Source organism: Acomys minous (genome assembly GCF_964271855.1).
Source record: "Acomys minous genome assembly, chromosome: 10".
Lineage (NCBI taxonomy): Eukaryota > Metazoa > Chordata > Mammalia > Rodentia > Muridae > Acomys > Acomys minous.
In genome coordinates, this window is record NC_140491.1 from 28,612,637 (window position 1) to 28,631,268 (window position 18,632).

General features: G+C 41.3%; 1 long non-coding RNA gene across 1 annotated transcript; it reads right to left on the reverse strand.

Annotated features, from left to right (window-relative positions):
- Positions 1–14,567: 14,567 nt before the first annotated feature.
- On the reverse strand, positions 14,568–16,701 carry LOC311607397. Its single transcript, XR_014782581.1, has 3 exons — positions 16,575–16,701; positions 16,287–16,368; positions 14,568–15,609 (listed from the first exon to the last, which is right to left on the reverse strand). It is a non-coding gene; the product is annotated as an uncharacterized lncRNA (long non-coding RNA).
- Positions 16,702–18,632: the final 1,931 nt, after the last annotated feature.

Sequence of the window (18,632 nt, forward strand, 5' to 3'; positions counted from 1 at the left end):
ATCAAGTCTCTTCTTGGCAAGCTGCTGTCCTTCCTCTGAGTGCCACCAGGTCTCCCCCTCCAGGGGACATGGTCAAATATGAGGCACCAGAGTATGTGAGAAAGTCATACCCCACTCTCCACTCTACTGTGGAGAATGTTCTGACCATTGGCTAGATCTGAGTAGGGGTTTAAAGTTTACTTCCTGTATTGTCCTTGGCTGGTGCCTTACTTTGAGCGGGCCCCCTGGGCCCAAATCTGCCTACCATAATGTTCTACTTGTAGGTTTCTAGGACCCTCTGGATCCTTCTACTTTGCCATTCTCCCATGCTTCTAATTCCTTGCCACTCTAAAGCAGTGTCCTGTGACTCTCTATTACAATTCATGCTGTGTTGACCTTCAACCATAAAGTTATTGTTGTTCCTACTTCATAACTGTAATTTGCTACTGTTATGAATAGTAATGTAAATATCTGTGTTTTCTGATGGTCTCAGGTGACCTCTGTGAAAGGGTCATTTTACCCACAAAGGGGTCACAACCCACAGGCTGAGGACCATTGCTCTAGTGTTATGAAATTTCACTGCACTAACTAGATACACTTTCCTTAAAGGAAAAAAAATAATTTCTCTACTTTGATCACTGGTATACTCAGTGTAATCAAAGGATATTAAAATGGTGTTAATTAACTTATTGCCAAATTAATTAATGGCATTGGGTCACATTAATTTGTAACTAGCTTGACTTGAGATCTTTAAGATGTAAGCACTCCTTCAAAAACTAGGAGATATCAAATGAGGCTATAAAGATTTTCTTTTAACTTTAGAGGGCTTGTAGGGGTACACACATTGGCTGCAGGTAGCACACAGAGACATCAGAGAGTAAAATCACACAGGGAGACATAAGTGAGCCTGTGAGCAATCCCTTTGTCAGAACAGAGGATTTTTTAAAAGAGTTCCCCATGGGGAATCTTGGTTGGTTTAAATCAGGTGGGAAGGTTTTCCAAGTGATCACAGAGAGACTGAGAAGTAGCCACTGTGTTGTATCTGCAGAATCCATTTGGGCTGTAAGAACCCATGGAGTCAGAATGCAACTTTGTCATAGAGAGGAGGTCACCAGATGGAAGTTGTGTACACCAGACACAAAGGGGCCTGCCACCAGAGAAACACAAAGCAGTGAAGACCTGGAAATTGCATCATACATAGCAGAGAGCCTCCTTTTGTCATAGCAAGTAGATATTTTATACACATAACATTGCATATATTTTTTTATTTTCCAAATATAACAAGTGATACTGGATTTCTAGCCATTGCGTCACAAAACTTCCTTTGGAATATGCAATCTAGAGTTGTTTAAAAGCAGATAGTTAAAATTGGCAACTAAGACAGATTCGGGGAGCAATCTGATGTGAACAACATGTCAAAGGTAGCGTGGGAAAACCTCAAGCTGGAAAACAGCAAGATTTTTTTAAAAATGATGTCTTGCTTCTCCCACTTATCCAATCAGTAACCAATTTCCTCATTCATTTATTCATTCATTAAGTACATAAATATTCATGAGCATCTTTCCAGTACACCGCTCCAAATGAGAGCAAAATAACGAATGTGGTACAGACCTTGACCTAAAATACCCCCAGAGTCTGACAGAAGAAGCAGGCACGTGACTATAATTGTAATAGAATTGGCCTAGATATGAACAAGGCCCTAAGTGTGGCCCAGGCCAACTCAAACTTTTGGGATTTCCAGTTTGTCCTCAAATCCCCCCCACTTTCCTAAGTCTAAAATGATCAGTTTAAAAGACAAGGCTGTCATGAAGGTTTGCCATGGGTTTCTGCTTTCGATGCCAGGTCAAGCCTACAGCAATATTTTGGAAAATGTTCAGCTTTCAGGAAGTGAAGTTTATCTGACTAAAGTAGATTGTTAGGGGTGGGGCTTTGAAGGGGACCCCCATAACTAGTTCTGGTTGCTTCTTGGATATCCTGCTGGTTACATATAAACCTCATGCTAATTCTGTCATTGATGGAACACCTCTGGTGGAACGCCTTTACTCCCATGACAGACTATGACCCTCTGAAATACCGTCCTGTAATAAATCCTTCCTTCTTGAAGTTGCTTCCACTGAGAGATGCACATTTATAAGCAAAAATACTAATACAGAAGCTAAACCTTTTATTTAAATCATGATCTCAAGATAAATCTATGTTTTAGAATCTTCTTTGTATATAAAGCTTTATTGTATGATTATTCGGAACACAGTGATACAGGTATTGTCTGTGTGTTGCTTTCATCCTGCTGAGACCAAATAGCTGAGACAGTGGCTGCAAAGGAAGACTGAAATATGGTAACATCTGATGCCTTATAAGAAGAATTTATCATCTCTAGCTCTTAAATCTTTGTTGTCACCACCAGTCAAAATTCAAATATTTTATTATAGTATATGCAGACCTTTTAACTTCATCATTTATAATATTCTTAAATTCATGGCTTCTCTGAAACCATCCAGTTTCATTTTTCAAAAGAGATTTAGTATTTCCTGTCATTCTATGGTATCATATGACCATAGTCCAAGCAATACTTTCATAATATTTTAACTTTGAATTGTTCCTACCACAATCTGAATTCTGTTCGCTTTTATGTCTGCATGCTGGAATTGATGCATGCTTATATGCTGGCCTGTATCCCAGATCATTTCTTATTTGCATAGCCTAACTATTTGCATTAACTCATCCTTGATACCATTGCATGATGGTCATGTCCTCTGGAGGCTTCCTAGGTTTCACTTGAACATAACTTAGGTTCAACACAATTTTACTGAAAAGTATTATCTCAAATGACTAACAGGTTCTTTGCACCTGAGATTCTTCAGGAGTGAAACTAAAGTATCCTTTCCTATATAACAGCGTTTTCCCCATCCATTGTGAATAAACCCTACCAACTTCTCTGGTTAGTATTGGGAGTCTGAGGTCACCAGATGGTTTGATCTCAGCATCTCAAGAACGTGTCTGCTTCATGCTGAACCCCTGACCTAACCTTGGAATAGATAGTTCTTTTCAGTCTATTGATTGAAATTTTTACTTGATGGAAATTTTTATATTTTTGTCATGAGATGGATTTTCATTGCTGCTCAAGGTAGTTTCATGGAGTGAAACTAGACTGGGCTCTCTAAGGGCAGACCTCCAGAGGTCACATCTGTTCTTCTGTACTTATGCGAAAATGACCTTGAAAGAATGTCTGACCTCTTTGCACCTGAGTTGCCTTCCTCTATGTACCCAGGACAATAGAATCTACTTGCCTGGACTGCTGTGAATTTTCAGCGAATTAGTAAACCTAAACAGTGCTGCAAAGTATTAGTTATAATTATGTGTTAAGCTTTGCTTAGCCTCCATGTCTCTAATATTTGAACTGATATTTAAAATCGTTATTTTCCACTTCATTTTCTGCAATTTTCCTAAGCCTGTTTGATTTTGTTTCTAGCCATGCTCATTCTCCCAGTGAAAATCCTTTAATTAGAGTTCCTGTGTGGGTTCTGTTATGACTCTTTCTTCTTTTATTTAGCCTCAACTTAACTCTATCAGTGTGCCTTGATGAAGTTCTTTAGAAAGTGATGAATTTTAAATGTTATGAGAGAGATAGCACACACTAGAGAAAGAAGCAGTTGGATCTCTGTGAGTTTGAGGCCTAGCCTACAGAGTGAGTTTGAGGAAAGCCAGGGCTAAAATAGAGAAACTTGAGAGAGAGAGAGAGAGAGAGAGAGAGAGAGAGAGAGAGAGAGAGAGAGAGAGTCAGAGAGCGAGCGAGCAAGTCTTTCTGGTTTGTGGGAAGCATAAAGACTGCTGCTTCCTCTTTCCAAATGTTTTAAACTATTTAGACATGGAAAAACTACTCTGAGCCTAAGAGTTCTATGTAAACTGTGAAGTGGGCCACAGAAGGAACAGTTTGCTCACTAAGGAAGTCTTAAACACTCATGGTATGTGTGTGTGCTTGTGCACACGCTCATGTGCGTGGGTGTGCGTTTATATTCAAGTATGTATTTGGATGCGTAAAGGAGTGTATGTGCGTGTATATATGTGTGTGTTATTTTTAACTCTAGAACACCTTTCTTGCATACTGTGAAATATGACTGGGATTCAGTTAGGATGTTTTCCTTTTGAAAGCTGGCAATATGATTCACCGGGTAAGAGTGTGTGTAGCACAAATCTGACACCCATACCAGAAGGAGAAAATCAATTCCTGAAAACTGTCTTCTGATCTCCACTGGTCCACCTTAACATGAGAGTGTATGCACTCACAAACACCTCACACACACAAACAGTAATTACAATCATATAATATCACAATATTTTTTATTGTATTCTTCTTTAACTTATATAGTCCATTGATTTACTTAAAGGATAAGATGGGCCTTTTGGGAGTGTGACATTTATTTTGAGAGAAATCTATTCTCTGCTTAAGAGTCCGACTAAGAGGTTGATAGATGGTTGGCATCTCTCAAGCTGTCTGACACACATTCATCATAACTTCTCTTCTATTGTGGTCGCTATTTTCTTCTACTGACAAAGAGACTGTTTAACTTCTAATTTTTGTTGCTGATTATGATTTTCAAATGACAACAGGGACGCAAACACCATATGAGAATACGTCATCTGAAAGCAGAGTTAGCACAAACAGGTTTTTCAGTCTGTAACCCAAAGAAATAACTGGAGTATAAAAAAAAAAAAATAGGTGCAGCACCTGAATATCCTGCAAGCTTTGGCCTAATGAGTTAATGCATGAACGCAAAACATTTTGCCAAGCGGGAGCTGAGTGATATATCTAGATATGTAACATTCCAGAAGGCTCTAACCACCCATTTGACCTCGTTTTTCAGGAGGAAGCAAGGCAAGTTCCTGTATTCTCCGGTGCATGCCTCCCTGAGAGCCAGCCTCCTCCCCAGCGTGAGCTTCTCTCCTCTGCCACTCAGCTTTGGATGCCCAGCAGCCAACTGAAGCTTAGAGCAAAATTAGGGCTCCAAGGGAAAGATGAAGGCTCCAGAGACTCCCCGAGTAGGGCTGTAGTTGCAAACTGGGTCATGGGGCCTCAGGGATGTGGAGGTGGTTTGGCTTGCTGAAGACTTGACATTCAGCCCTGTGGGGGAGTAAGCAAAGCATTTCACTGCAGGTTTTAAGCCCTCATTATCCTCCACGTGAGAGTCCGATAAGCAGTTAAGTTTCAAACTGGAAACTTATTTGGAATGTTTCAAAGAAGGAAGTGGATTTAAAGTTAAAGGGATGTACTGGGCGCAAAATGGGTCATCTTCATCAGACTATGAAATTTTCAGGCCCAAACCAACTCTTGGGACACGAACACTCTCTCAAAACTGAGACAGCACCATATGAAAGCAAGGTGGACAAAACCAGGTTTTCACAGACCAGGAACAGTAATCTCATCCTCTCTCTTCCTCTTACCCTCCCTTCCTCCATTTTCCCACTCTCCATTCTGGTTTTTTTTTCCCTGCTTCTTTCTTTCTAGTTTTCTTCCCATTTATATGAGTATACAGATGTTTTAAATATGAAGTGTTTATCACTATTGATTCATCCATAAATCACGACCAGGACCATTAAGTATCTTCAGGGAACTAGATGACTGAATGTGTGACTCCAGAAGAAAAAAAAGGAGCAAAGGACCCTAAAAAGACAACTGGAAAGGACCCATGTAGAGGGAGCTTCATGCAGGCAGTGAATAGAAGTGTCCAGGGATTCAATCACCAGCCATTGCCCCTGATGCCTGGGGACCCCAAACAATAAGCTATGAAAGAATTTGATGTGTCAGTGAATGTTGGAAGGTTTTGAGCAGCTGTATTGCCACAAGCGCTCTGTGTAGCCATTGTGATGTTCTTCTGACAAAGAATAGTAGTGTCTTGCAGTCAAAGCTAGGTTGTGTTAAACCTGAAATTTGCAGGGACAAAAAAAAAAACAAATCTATGATTGTGCAATTGACGCGAACTTTATCAAATACCAACCATGAAAATTAATACTGGCCAGGAACATACCCAGGATTCCTAGAGAAATAGCTCTGAATTAGGTCAGACAGATGCCTATAAAGGCCAAACCCACAAGGCTACATACTTTCTGTCTTTATGCAGTTAGGAGTAGGCATACAGCCTGATGTACTTCCTGCCTATGTATCTCTCTCTCCTATGTGTGATCAAACATCCTGTGCAGTTGAGGCAACCAACCTTGCTTCCTGAAGTGAAAACATGTGACTCTTATTTTACATAAACAACAGCCCCAGCATCCCAGGAAGTTATTTGTCCTTAGGCAAACGGGACCTATATATCAACTTTGTTAACTTCAACCCTTTACAGTGGGAGTTTCACACCTCTTTCTCAGTAACTTGGCATGAAGGTAGTGTGGACAGGAGAAGCAAAGTTCAATCAAATCCTTCTAAATATTCCAAAACTTGTTATCAAGGCAAACAGTGGCTCAGACTATTTTCAAGAAAGTCTATTTGCTGGGCAAAAGAGCTGTAAAAATACTTTTTAAAAATGATCTTGCTGGGATGGCGGGGTTGCTCTTCTCTGAGTAGTAGAGGAGGAGGCATAGGGGAAATGGAGGGAAAGTGGGTCCGCAAGGAAAGGAGGGAAAGGGCTATGACCAAGATGCAAAGTGAATAATTAATAAAAAACTGTGCTAAAAATTTAAAGTTGATTTATCAATAATTTGAGAGGCTATGCACTTTCTTTCCGATCAGATCAAACAACAAGAGGCTTCTAATATATGGGGCAACTTGAAGGAACTCTAACTGGAGACCTTCTAAAGAGCAGCGGCCATAGGGTGCTGGGGTGGTTGTTCCCTCAGCCCTGAAGGACAGACACCGCAGCTCATGGTGTCTCACCCACCAGCCTTTTATTTTGAGCAGCCATCATTTTACCAATGAGAAATTATTCCTCACATGTCTTATGCTGCTCCTTCTATAAATTTTAATATCAGAAGCACTTGCAAACAACCAGTGTGTGCTCTTGGTTCCTGATTCAGCACTCCAAATGCAATTTAATAGCCACTGAAGTGTAAATTAAAGTTCATCTGCATATGTATTACGTGTTGACAGATACATGTACACCTTGCATTATTTATACTAAAGTACTTTAAATAAAATTCTGTACACATGACATAATGTATAGAAATCAGATTGGCCAGAAAAAAATTCAAAGGGAAGAAAAATGCTGACTTTGATTTTATCACTCACTCACTCATTCATTCATTCAATATCCATATTCAATAAATATCCACAACAGGATCCACTTTGGCTACCTTTTAGTTTCTTTGATTGGAAATATTATAGTCAGAATCCTTAGGATAGGTGCTGCTATATTTTATTTTATTTTTTCCCCCAGAGGACAAACTGGTTTTATTTCCAGACTGTTGCAATGAGCAGATGTGTTATATGCCTCAGGACTAGACTGTAGCTAATCTGCATAAATCCCACAGTTGTTTACACATTGAAAGGATGTTTTTTGTTTTTGTTTTTTTTATTTTATTTTATTAATTTATTCATATTACATCTCAATGGTTATCCCATCCCTTGTATCCTCCCATTCCTCCCTCCCTCCCATTTTCCCCTTACTCTCCTTCCCTATGACTGTGACTGAGGGGGACTTCTTCCCCCTGTATATGCTCATAGTGTATCAAGTCTCTTCTTGGTGCCTGGTATCCTTCCTCTGAGTGCCACCATGTCTCCCCATCCAGGGGACTTGGTCAAATATGAGGCACCAGAGTACATGTGAAAGTCAGACCCCACTCTCCACTCAACTGTGGAGAATGTCCTGTCCATTGGCTAGATCTGGGTAGGGGTTTGAAGTTTACTTCCTGTATTGTCCTTGGCTGCTGCCATAGTTTGAGTGGGATCCCTGGGCCCAAATCTGCCTATCATAATGTTGTAATGTAATAATGCTATATTTTATAAACACATTTTAACAGAAAAAGTTAAAAAGACAAAAATCATGTTGACTTTAACACTATTAACTTAGTGTTAATTAGTCTGGAATTTTTCTTATCATTTTGAAAAAGAAAACAAGTGGTCTCCTGCTATTGGTTGTAATATACTAGTCTAGGGTGTGCACTTGACATCAGGTTATCAGACATATTGGGAGACACATTATGGGGACACATGAAACAAGTTGAGTGACAACCGTTCATGAGTTCAGAGGATGACAGCCAAGTGTCCCTAGCTGTCATGTTCTGGAACAAAGGTATGGACAGGGACAGGAAGAAATCAACAGAAAATGATAGTTTACAAGGAGAAAGAATTACCTTCAAGCCTGTGAAGTGGGCCAGAACTGGAGAGTAACCATGATCTCCACAGAGAGTTGGTTATAGAGACGGGATAGGGCTATGAGATTAGTTATGGGTTATTTGCCTAGTATGCTTTTCCTGCACATGCTCTGTTTTGATTCATGTAATCTTATTTGGTGGGCTGCTTCCAGTTTTTCTCTGCCATAGATTCCCTTGTAATCTCCGGAATCTTTTTCTTCACCTTATTCTCCTAGCCTGAGAATTCTTTACATACTCTGTGGAAAGACATGAACAGCCTTTCTTCTCTTTTCAAAACTCACTTCAAATAACTTATTAAAAACAGAGAACTTTGGGTGTTTGAGTTGTACCTTGGTTACTCTGTACTTCATGGCTAATATCCACGTATAAGTGAGTATATACCATGCGTGTCTTTCTGAGTCTGGGTTACCTCACTAAGGATGGTCTTTTCTAGTTCCATCCATTTGCCTTCAAATTGCATGGCTTCTTTGTTTTTAATAGCTGAGTAGTATTCCAGTGTGTTAATTTTCTTTATCCATTCTTCTATTGAGGGACTCCTAGCTCCCAGTTTCTGGCTATTATGAATAAAGCTGCTATGGACATAGTTGAGCAGGTATCCTTGTCATATGGTGAAACTTCTTTTGGTACATGCCAAGGAATAGTGTAGGTGGATCTTAAGGTGGAACAATTCTCAATTTTCTGAGGAAACTCCAGCTTAATTTTCAAAGTGGTTGTAGAAGTTTTTACACTCAACAGCAATGGAGGAGTGTTCCCCTCTATCTATCTACATCCTTGTCGGAATGTGCCATCACTTGAGTTTCTGCTCTTATCCATGCTGATGGGTATAAGATGGAATCTCTGAGTTATTTTGATTGCCATTTCCCTGATAACTAAGGACATTGGACACTTCTTTAAGTGTTGCTTGGCCATTTGATTGATATTCCTCTGTTGAGAATTCTCTGTTTAGCTCTGTACCCCATTTTTTAATTGGGTTGTTTGGTTTATTGGTGTTTTAATTTTCCAATTTCTTAAACATTTTGGATATTAGCCCTCTGTTGCATGGAAGATTGGTGAAGATCTTTTCCCATTCTGTAGGCTACCATTTTGCCATATTACAGTGTCCTTTGCCAAGTAGGAGCTTTTCTGTTTCATGAAAATAAATCAACATTTATTAATTGTTGATCTTAGAGCCTGAGCTCTTGGTGTTCAGTTCAAGAAGTTGTCTCCAGTGCCAATGAGTTCAAGGATATTCCCCATTTTCTCTTCTATTAGATTTAGTGTATTTGGTTTTATATTGAGGTCTTTGATTCACTTAGACTTGAGTATTTTACAGGATGATAAGGAAGAATGCCTGACTCTCACCAAGAATGGGATATAAAATAGTCATAGTAAGTAAATGGAGGGAGGGAACAGAATGGGAAAGGGGATAGGGATCAAGTATTAGGAATGTTGTACAGGTAGGGACCACAAAAGAGAAAGGAAATTGGTGTGGGGAGCATCTCTGGGACAGGGCAGACTCCATGGTGTTTATGGGATGATCCTAGCTGAGATTCCTCACAGCAAGGGACAAGGAGACTGAAGTGGTCATCTCCTTCAGCCAAGTGAGACTTCCAATTGAGGGAGGAGGACATCAACACACCCATAAAACCTACAAGAAGGGTAAGGAGAAAGATGGAGCAGAGATTAAGGGAATAGCGATAGCCCAGTTTGAGACTCACCCCATGGGGTGCCAATGTCTGACACTGTTAATGATACTTTGCTGTGCTTGCAGACAGGAGCCTAGCATGACTGTCTTCTGAGAGCCTTCATTCAGCAGCTGATGAAACAGATGCGGGGACCCATAGCCACACAGTCATTGGGGAGTTTTATGGAATAGTGAGAGGAAGGTTTAAAGGTCCAGGGGGACAAGGACACCACAAGAAGACCTACAGTAAACTAATCTGGGCCCATGGGGCACACAGAGACTGAACCCCCAACCAAAGAGCATGTGTAGACTGGACCTAGATCTTCTATACATATGTAAAGATGTATAGCTTGGTGGGTCCCCTAACAATGGGAGTTGGGGCTATCTCTAACTCTGTAACTGGCTTGTGAATTCCTTTTCCCTAGCTAGATTGCCTTGTTAGGCCTCAATGTCAAAGGATAAGCTTATTCCTTCTGTGACCTGAGGTACCATGGTGGGTTGTTACCTCCTCTTCCCTGGAAAGAAGGAGAATTGGGAACAGGGGAAGGAGCATGAAGGACAGAACTTGGAAGAGAGGAGAAAGGGGGTTGGGATCAGGCTGTAAAGTGATTAAATAAGCAACTAGAAGGAAACAAAAGAATCACCATGATGAAATAAAAGATTAAAAAAGGAACGATTGAAAAATAGAGAACTTTCAGTGAGAGATTTGGGCTCCATCTGGGATATTTGTATTTAATATTCATGACAAAAAAATATCTGCCTTATCTAGAAGTAGAGGTGCAGATGTGAAACCCCTAATACTAAGGAGCAGAAACTAGGGAATTTGTAAGTTTGAGGCCAGCCTGTGAAATTTGTTGAGATCTTTTCTGGGGATAAAAATAAAGAGAGTGCTGAGAGAACTCAGTCAGAGAGTGCTTGCTGGACACATGAAAGATTACAGAGTCAATCCCCAGGACTGTAAGGTTAAAGAAATGAGCAACACACTAACAGCAGAATAAAAAGTGTCATGGCATGAAGAGTTTGGGGCCAAGAAGATGTTGATAAAATCAAAGTTTGGTCACATAGTGCTAAGGAAGTGACCCAATCAGCCAAAGGGTAGGGAAACAGATGACGGAAGTATAGCATGCATTTGTGACTGTAGGGAGAGCGAGTCATCAGCCACCAGTGGCCTTTCCATGTTTTCATGCATAAGCTGTGCTTTGTTGATTATGGCAATTTTTGTATCTGGAGCATAATAGGTGCTGGGTAAATGTTTGTGTGATTACTATAATAACATATGCAAAATGCCTAGAGAATAGTTGATGCTTGCTTCCTGAATGCCATTGGTAATGTTGTTATTATCATTAAAATGAGAAAAAAGCAAAACAACAGAAACAAAAGAATCTTTAGCATCCAGGGGACGGAAACACTCCCCTTTGTCAGCATCAACACCATTCAACATGTTTAAAGTTTGGCTCATTAGAGATGAAGGAGCATGGGACCCATGGCCACAGTGTGAAAACTGAGTAAAACAAGAGCTGGAGGCTCTGAAACCTTGAATTCCTCAATATCCACCAAGGTGTTGCTTTCCTCATTTTAAAATCTTGAGAACTTATTCTCTGTCTTATTTTTTTCAGTGTTCAAAGACAATCACATTTTCCCACCATTGAATTTCCCAGGATTACAAACCCAGAAAGACACACAAGGTATGTCCTCACTTATAAGTGAATATTAGCCATACAATACAGGATAACCACTCTACAATTCACAGACCCAAACAAGGGGGGCGGGTCCATGGGAGGATGCTTAAATTTCACCCAGAAGGGGAAGTTGTTAGCATTCTGCCTCAATCCCCCTAGCTATGATGTCATCGCTTACCTGGCACAGGGTCCTGACCCTGCCCAGGGCCATATAAAAGGAGAGACCCTCCATGTGGCCTCTCTCCCTGCCTCTCTACTTCTCTCTCTCTCTCTCTCTCTCTCTCTCTCTCTCTCTCTCTCTCTCTCTCTCTCTCTCCACTCTCTACTCATCTATCTCTCTTCTTCTGTCTCTTCTCTCTCTCTCTCTCTCTCTCTCTCTCTCTCTCTCTCTCTCTCTCTCCACTCTCTACTCATTTCTCTCTCTTCTTCTGTCTCTTCTCTTCTCTTCTCTCTCTCTCTCTCTCTCTCTCTCTCTCTCTCTCTCTCTCTCTCCACTCTCTACCCATCTATCTCTCTCCTTCTGTCTCTTCTCTCTCTCTCCTCTTTCTCACTCTCTAGGGTAACCCTGCCCCCTTTTCCTTCTCCCCCAACCCCCACCCCTCATGCTCATTTAATAAACTCCTCTACAACATAGTATCTGCTGCCTGGTACCTTCTTATACCTTATCACCTTATATCTTATTGCCTATAATTATTAAATAGAGCAGAAGTAAAATAGGCCTTCATTAGAGGCGGATAGAGGGAGGGACCTGGGTAGGAGAAGGGATAGGGAGGGGAGCCGGGCAGCAGGACAACTGAGGGAGCTGGAGGGATAAAGGATTCTACAAGAAGGTCTAGGGAGTCAACTAACCTAAGCCTGTAGTGGCTCACAGGAAATGAACCATCAACCAAACAGCATGTATGGATTGGGTCTAGGACCCCTGCATACATGTAGCAGATGTGCAGCTTGGTCTTCATGTGTGTCTCACAGAAAACTGGAGTGAGGGCCCTCTCTGACTTGGATCTTTTCCCCCTAACTGGGCTGCTTTGTCTGGCCTCAGTGGGAGAGCATGCACCTGGTCCTGCAGTGAGTTAATGTGCCAGAGTGGGTTGCTACCCTTGGGGGACCTCTCACTTCTCTAAGGAGAAGAAGGAGGGGTGTGTGAGGGAAGGACTGAGAAGAGAGAAGAGAGGCAGCAATCAGGACATAAAGTGAATACATAAATACATAAATACATGATAAATAAATAAATTAGGGAAAACCCCTAAAACAAAATAAAACAAATTCTTTTCAGGGTTGTATCATCTCCTCTGTTAGTATTAAGGCCACACAATATGGCTGAGCTTGTCCTCATTATAAATGCTGAACCCACTAGTCAGAATCCATGAGTTCTATTTACATTTCCAGACCAAATAAGAGAAAAACTTCAAGCCACAATGAGTCAAGGTAAGCCCTTCTAGCCTTTCCAACATTTTCGCTGGAAAATGAAACAAAACTTCTTTATTGCTAAACAAACTTCCTATTGCTAAGACCAGCCCTTTCTTGTTTGTTAAACAGTCAAAAAGAGGCTTATGGAATGAAAGGTCGCTGAGTTCCTGGGAATTTACTCCCTGGACCCTGATCGCTTTGAAGTATGCATGCTACAGAAATAATTACAGGAGAATGAGGTCAGAGTATACCACTGAGCCATGTGGTCATGAGATAATGATTGTGAAGAGAGCAATTCTTAGGAATCCTTGCTTCTCTTGAAGTGTGTCATAACCATGGAGATTAGACCCAGCCCCGGGTTGCAGTGCTGCTTAAACCTTCTCATGGATGGAAAGCCATCTCTAAGTGTTTGTGTGTGTGTGTGTGTGTGTGTGTGTGTGTGTGTGTGTGTGTGTGTGTGTGTAGGGGCTGGGGCTGGGGGCAGGAAACACTTGAAAAGGAAACAGGATGATAGCTCATAGTCTCCAGTTCACTGGAGGTTCTCTGTGCTGATGCCGTCTCTCACTCGCCACTCTCATATGCCTTCCTCATTGCACACAGGTCAACTCGGCTTCATCTGCATACTGGGTCAGGTGCTGGAGGGTAAGCAGGGCATAGGGTCAGACAGGAAGTCTGCCTTTACAGGACTGATGTGGGGGAGAGGTCCACCCAGTACTCCCTTCAGGCTGAAGACTCAAAGGCTACATAGCTAGGAGCCCTGTTCCAATCAGTTATGTCTCAGTTCAAGATTTCAAAAAATATTTCCAAATAAGAAGCAGTGTAGCCTGAGTGCCTGGGCATGGCCAGGAACTGGGCCAGGAATGATACAGGAGCCTCAGGATAGAGATGCTGTGTTTAGAACGGACTAGGGGGGAAGGGCATGATCAATACAGGACACTGAGAGAGGGTGTAGGTGAGGTGGGGTGAGGTGTAAGGTTGACAAGGAGGCCCCCAGGATGATTGGAAGTCAGAGTGAGAAGGGGCTTGTTGAGAATCTCAAAGAGATCTCATATCTGTTATGTGCCACAGAGGAAATGTTGGAACACTTTAACATGGCAAGTAGCAGAGAAGACGAGACTTGCTCAAATTGCATTCGAATTGATGAATACCAGGCCTAAAAAATGATAAATAGCAAAGTAAGAACAGCGCTCTAGTTTGTTGAACAACAACAACAACAACAACAACAACAACAAAAACAACAAAACAAAACATGAATGCACATATAGCAAATAAGATAGAACTGATATGTCAAGAAAGCAATTGGTGTGTGCATGCACACGCACATTGGATGTGTGAGTCTTTGGAGGCCAGAGAAAAACACCAGGGGCTCTTTCTCCTCAGGTGCTGTCCACCTTTAATTTTGAGGCAGGCTTTCTCCTTAAGGCCTTGGGATGGCTGCTTAGACAGCAGTGACTGTACAGGGAGGTTGAGATCTTCCTGAGCCTGCCTCCCCAGCGCTGGGGTTATTTTTATATAGCACCATGCTATTCATTCTCAAGAGGAACTCAGGTCTTCCCGCTTGCTGCTCAAGCACTTTGTCTACTTAACTATCACCCCACGTCTCAAGAAAAAAATATTTATCAGGATGAATTTTGATGAGTGTGTTCTTTGCAACATCCTGCACATTTTAAAGGCTCTACCAGCACCTCACCATGAAGAGTAACGTCATAGGCCCAATAAATTGATGGATATTGGCTATTAATAGGGTTCCCTTTCTCTTAGAAGTCATGCTATATTCAGTACTCATGGAGATTCAGTCTGATGGAAAATGAAATGTAGACACAGAGGCAGGATTTAACACTTACAAAGATATTTCCATTGCCACAGGATTTTTTATAAGTTTAGGCCTCCAGAGACACATCAAGGTACCAGGAAATCTAGTTCAATCCTTTCCTTTAATGGGCCAGAAAATTGCTTTAGAAATGTTAAAGTATTAAAATAAAATAAGAAAATATAAGCTAGCACAAACAAGATCCTCTTTAGCAATATCTAATAACAATCCCTGAAATGTGAGAAAATGATGACATAAAATAATCCAAAAGGCACACACTGGCCTCTAGGAAGGGACTTTGTAAACTTCATGATGACAGGGACAGAGTTAGTGTCTTTCCAAAACATCAAATGAAGACACACTGAAAAATTAGACTCTCTAGCAGACAAAGCTATACCTTCTGCATGTTCTGAGAGTCTGTCAGTTAGGTGTTATTTTTGTGAAGTATCTGCATGTCAGGCTACTTCCTCACTCAGAGTCACATCTCCAATCATTTGCCTGAATAAATTAATGCTCATGTCTCTTTTGATCCACTTGTCACAAGTGCCAATTTTTGGTCTAACCTGCACAATGCTTTCATTGAAGTTATATACAAAGAGTATCACTGGACCATCCTCTGACAAGTCTCTAGTAATGGCTATCATTCCTCGCTCTTTGCGCTCATCTTCATCATAGCCTCAATTAAACTGTACCTGCCATGCTCAGGTAGCACCTTCATTCTGACAGAGTGTGTTCCCAATTCTGCAAGCCAGCATTCAGATGAAATCCTGAAAAAAATGAAAAATTCTGTTTAGCATGCATTTACACTCCATTTGTTATGCAAATAATGACAGGTAATAATCATATTTAAGCACATGGCCCCCTCCCCAAGAATTTAAGATATACACTTTTATATAGCTGAAAGGGTATGGTCCAGGCTCAAGTACACATTTTGCTACGGGGGCATTAGTGGTTTGTATTACATTCCCATGGCCATCAGGAATATATCTATCATTCCTCTCTGGGGATCATATTTTATCTCCAGGAATTAATTCTATCTTCCTTCTGACTGAGCAGCAACATGGATGTTTGCACAGACTGGAGGATTGTAGAGGACACTTGGGAAAAAAAATAAAAGGAAGACAGCATCCGTCACTTAAATAATTAACCAGGAACTAACACTTCTTTCCAAACAAAGCATGGCCTTTTGGTGTCAGGCCAACACCATCCCCATCGGGATGGTTACAATGAACTTGTAAGCACAAACAACAAAAACAGAATGGACACTAGTCCTCTGCTGAATTATCTCATATTGACCCTGGAACATTCGGACTATAAAATATGCAAGAGATGCAAGGTTGAATCAAAGTGTACTCTGTAATGTGCACCACACCAGCTGAACAGTAAAATGTGATTTAATTTACTATATAATTTGCTTGTTCAACAAAGCTGAAAGATAACTCACTTAGTGCCACTTTGCTTATAAGTAAGCCGGTAACTCGTGCTATCCTTCCAGCGAAGAGCTCTGTTGTTGATGCCAGAGAAAGCTGTTTGAGTGGAAAATACACAAAATTAGGGGTCTGCTGCTGTAGTACTTACAACGCACCCCTTTTGTCCTCATCAAGTTTATTTCTGCGCGGAGGCAATTATAGCTCTTTGTTTTTCTAACTCGATGAAGTCACTGTGTCTTGCTTGGTGGCACACAGCTAGGGAAAAATGCACTCAGCCAAATTTAGAACCATTTGGAACTCACGAGTTGTGAATTGTGAACCAAACTTGAATCTTTTAAGAGCTCATCTGTTCTACAGCGCACGCCAGCTCTGCTCACAGCCCTCGCAGCCTGGGCCTTCCTTTCAGGACCAAAGCCAATGGTCCTGAAGTCCCTCGCGCTTCTCCCGATTGTCACTCTGGGGTGTTGCATGACGCGGAGTCCTAGTCGCAATGAGATGAGTGCGGCACAAGGCCCTAGCGCCAGTCCTGTGAGCGGAGTTACACCCCAAAGGTGAAGAAGAAATCTGGTTTTCCCTCCCAACTTTTTGCAATTATGTAAATGTCTCTTCAATCTCCCTGTCATTTTTTTTTGTTCATATTCTTATATAGATCTATTCTAACCTATATCAACCAGAACCTGAAAAACAGTTTCCTCTCCAAATCTCTTTCCTGCCTGAAGTTAAGATGTTAAGTTATCAAGCATATTCTGTTTCAAAAATTAAGTGTGTGTGTGTGTGTGTGTGAGAGAGAGAGAGAGAGAGAGAGAGAGAGAGAGAGAGAGAGAGAGAGAGAGAGAGAGAGAGAGAGAGAGAGAGAGATTTTGAAGAGGTTATACATGTCATAGATCACCAGCTGCGGCCAGACTTGGAGGTCCTGGCTCCTTCTTTCCACCATGTGTGTCGTATGGGTCAAGCTCGAGTGATTAGGCTTAGCAACAAGCACCTTTACCCCTAAGCCAGCAGTTTTCAATCTGTGTAACATGACCCTTTTGGGATTATATATCAGATATCCTGCATATCAAATATTTACATTACGATTCATAAGAGTAGAAAAAGTACAACTATGAAGTAGTAAAAAAATAATTTTATGCCTAGGGGTTCCCACAACATGAGTAACTTTATTATTTGTTTAATAATTTTTTTATTTTTATTCATTTATTAAGATTATATCTCAATTGCTATCCCTTCACTTGTATCCTCCTATTCCTTCCTCCCTTCCTCTTTCACCCTACTCTACTCCACTAGCTCTGTGACAAAAAGAGACCTCCTCCCCAACCATATGGTCAAAGCCTATCAGGTCTCATCTTGGTAGCATGCTTATCCTTTCTCTGAGTGCCACCAAGGGGAAGTGGTCAAATATGGGGCACCAGAGTTCATGTCCGAGTCAGTCCCCACTCTCCACACAACTGTGGAGAATGTCCTGTCCATTGGTTAGCTCTGAGTAGGGGTTCAATGTTTACTGCATGTATTGTCCTAGGTTGGTGCAGTAGTTTAAGTAGACACCTCTGGGTCCAGATCCATCCATCATGATGTTCTAGGACCTTCTAGGTCCTTTTATTTCCCCATTCTCCCATAATCCTCTCACCTAGAGTTCAAATAGGAGGTTCTCGCATCTATCACAATCTCTTGGTAAGTGAAGACTTTCATGGGACAACCCTTTTGGGCTAATGTCCAGTAATAAGTGAGTATATGCCATGTGAGTCTTTCTGGGTCTGGGTTAACTCATTCAGTATGATTATTTCTAGTTCCATCCATTTGTCTGTAAATTTCAGGATTTCCTTGTTTTTAATAGCTGAGTAGTATTCCATTGTGCAAATGTACCAGTTTCTTTATCCAATCTTCGACTGAGGGACTGGGGATAGGGCTACCTCAAGACCCAGCTATTCCACTCCCTGGAATATACCCAGAAGATGCTTCACCATGCAACAAAGACATATGCTCAACCATGTTCATAGCAGCTGTATTCATAATAGCCAGAACCTGGAAATAAGTAACTTTATTAAAGGGTGACGACATCAGGGGATGAGGACCACTGCCTTTCTTGAAAGCCTATATCTCACATATTCATGTCATATCATCTTTGGGAACCCTCTGATATACAACGCTCTGTTTCAGCACAACCCCAAAGCTCTGTTACTTATATATGTATTCTGTCACCTTCCTGGGCAGCTCTGATGTACCTGGAACTTCAGTTTCTCCGTGAGTTAGGCAGCCACCCTTGGCTCTGTGTAAGTGAGCTGCAAATTTAAAAACTGAGGAATATCTCTGAGGAAGAACCAGCACTGGGTACAGGAAGGCCTAATAAAAGCTGCCCAAAGCAT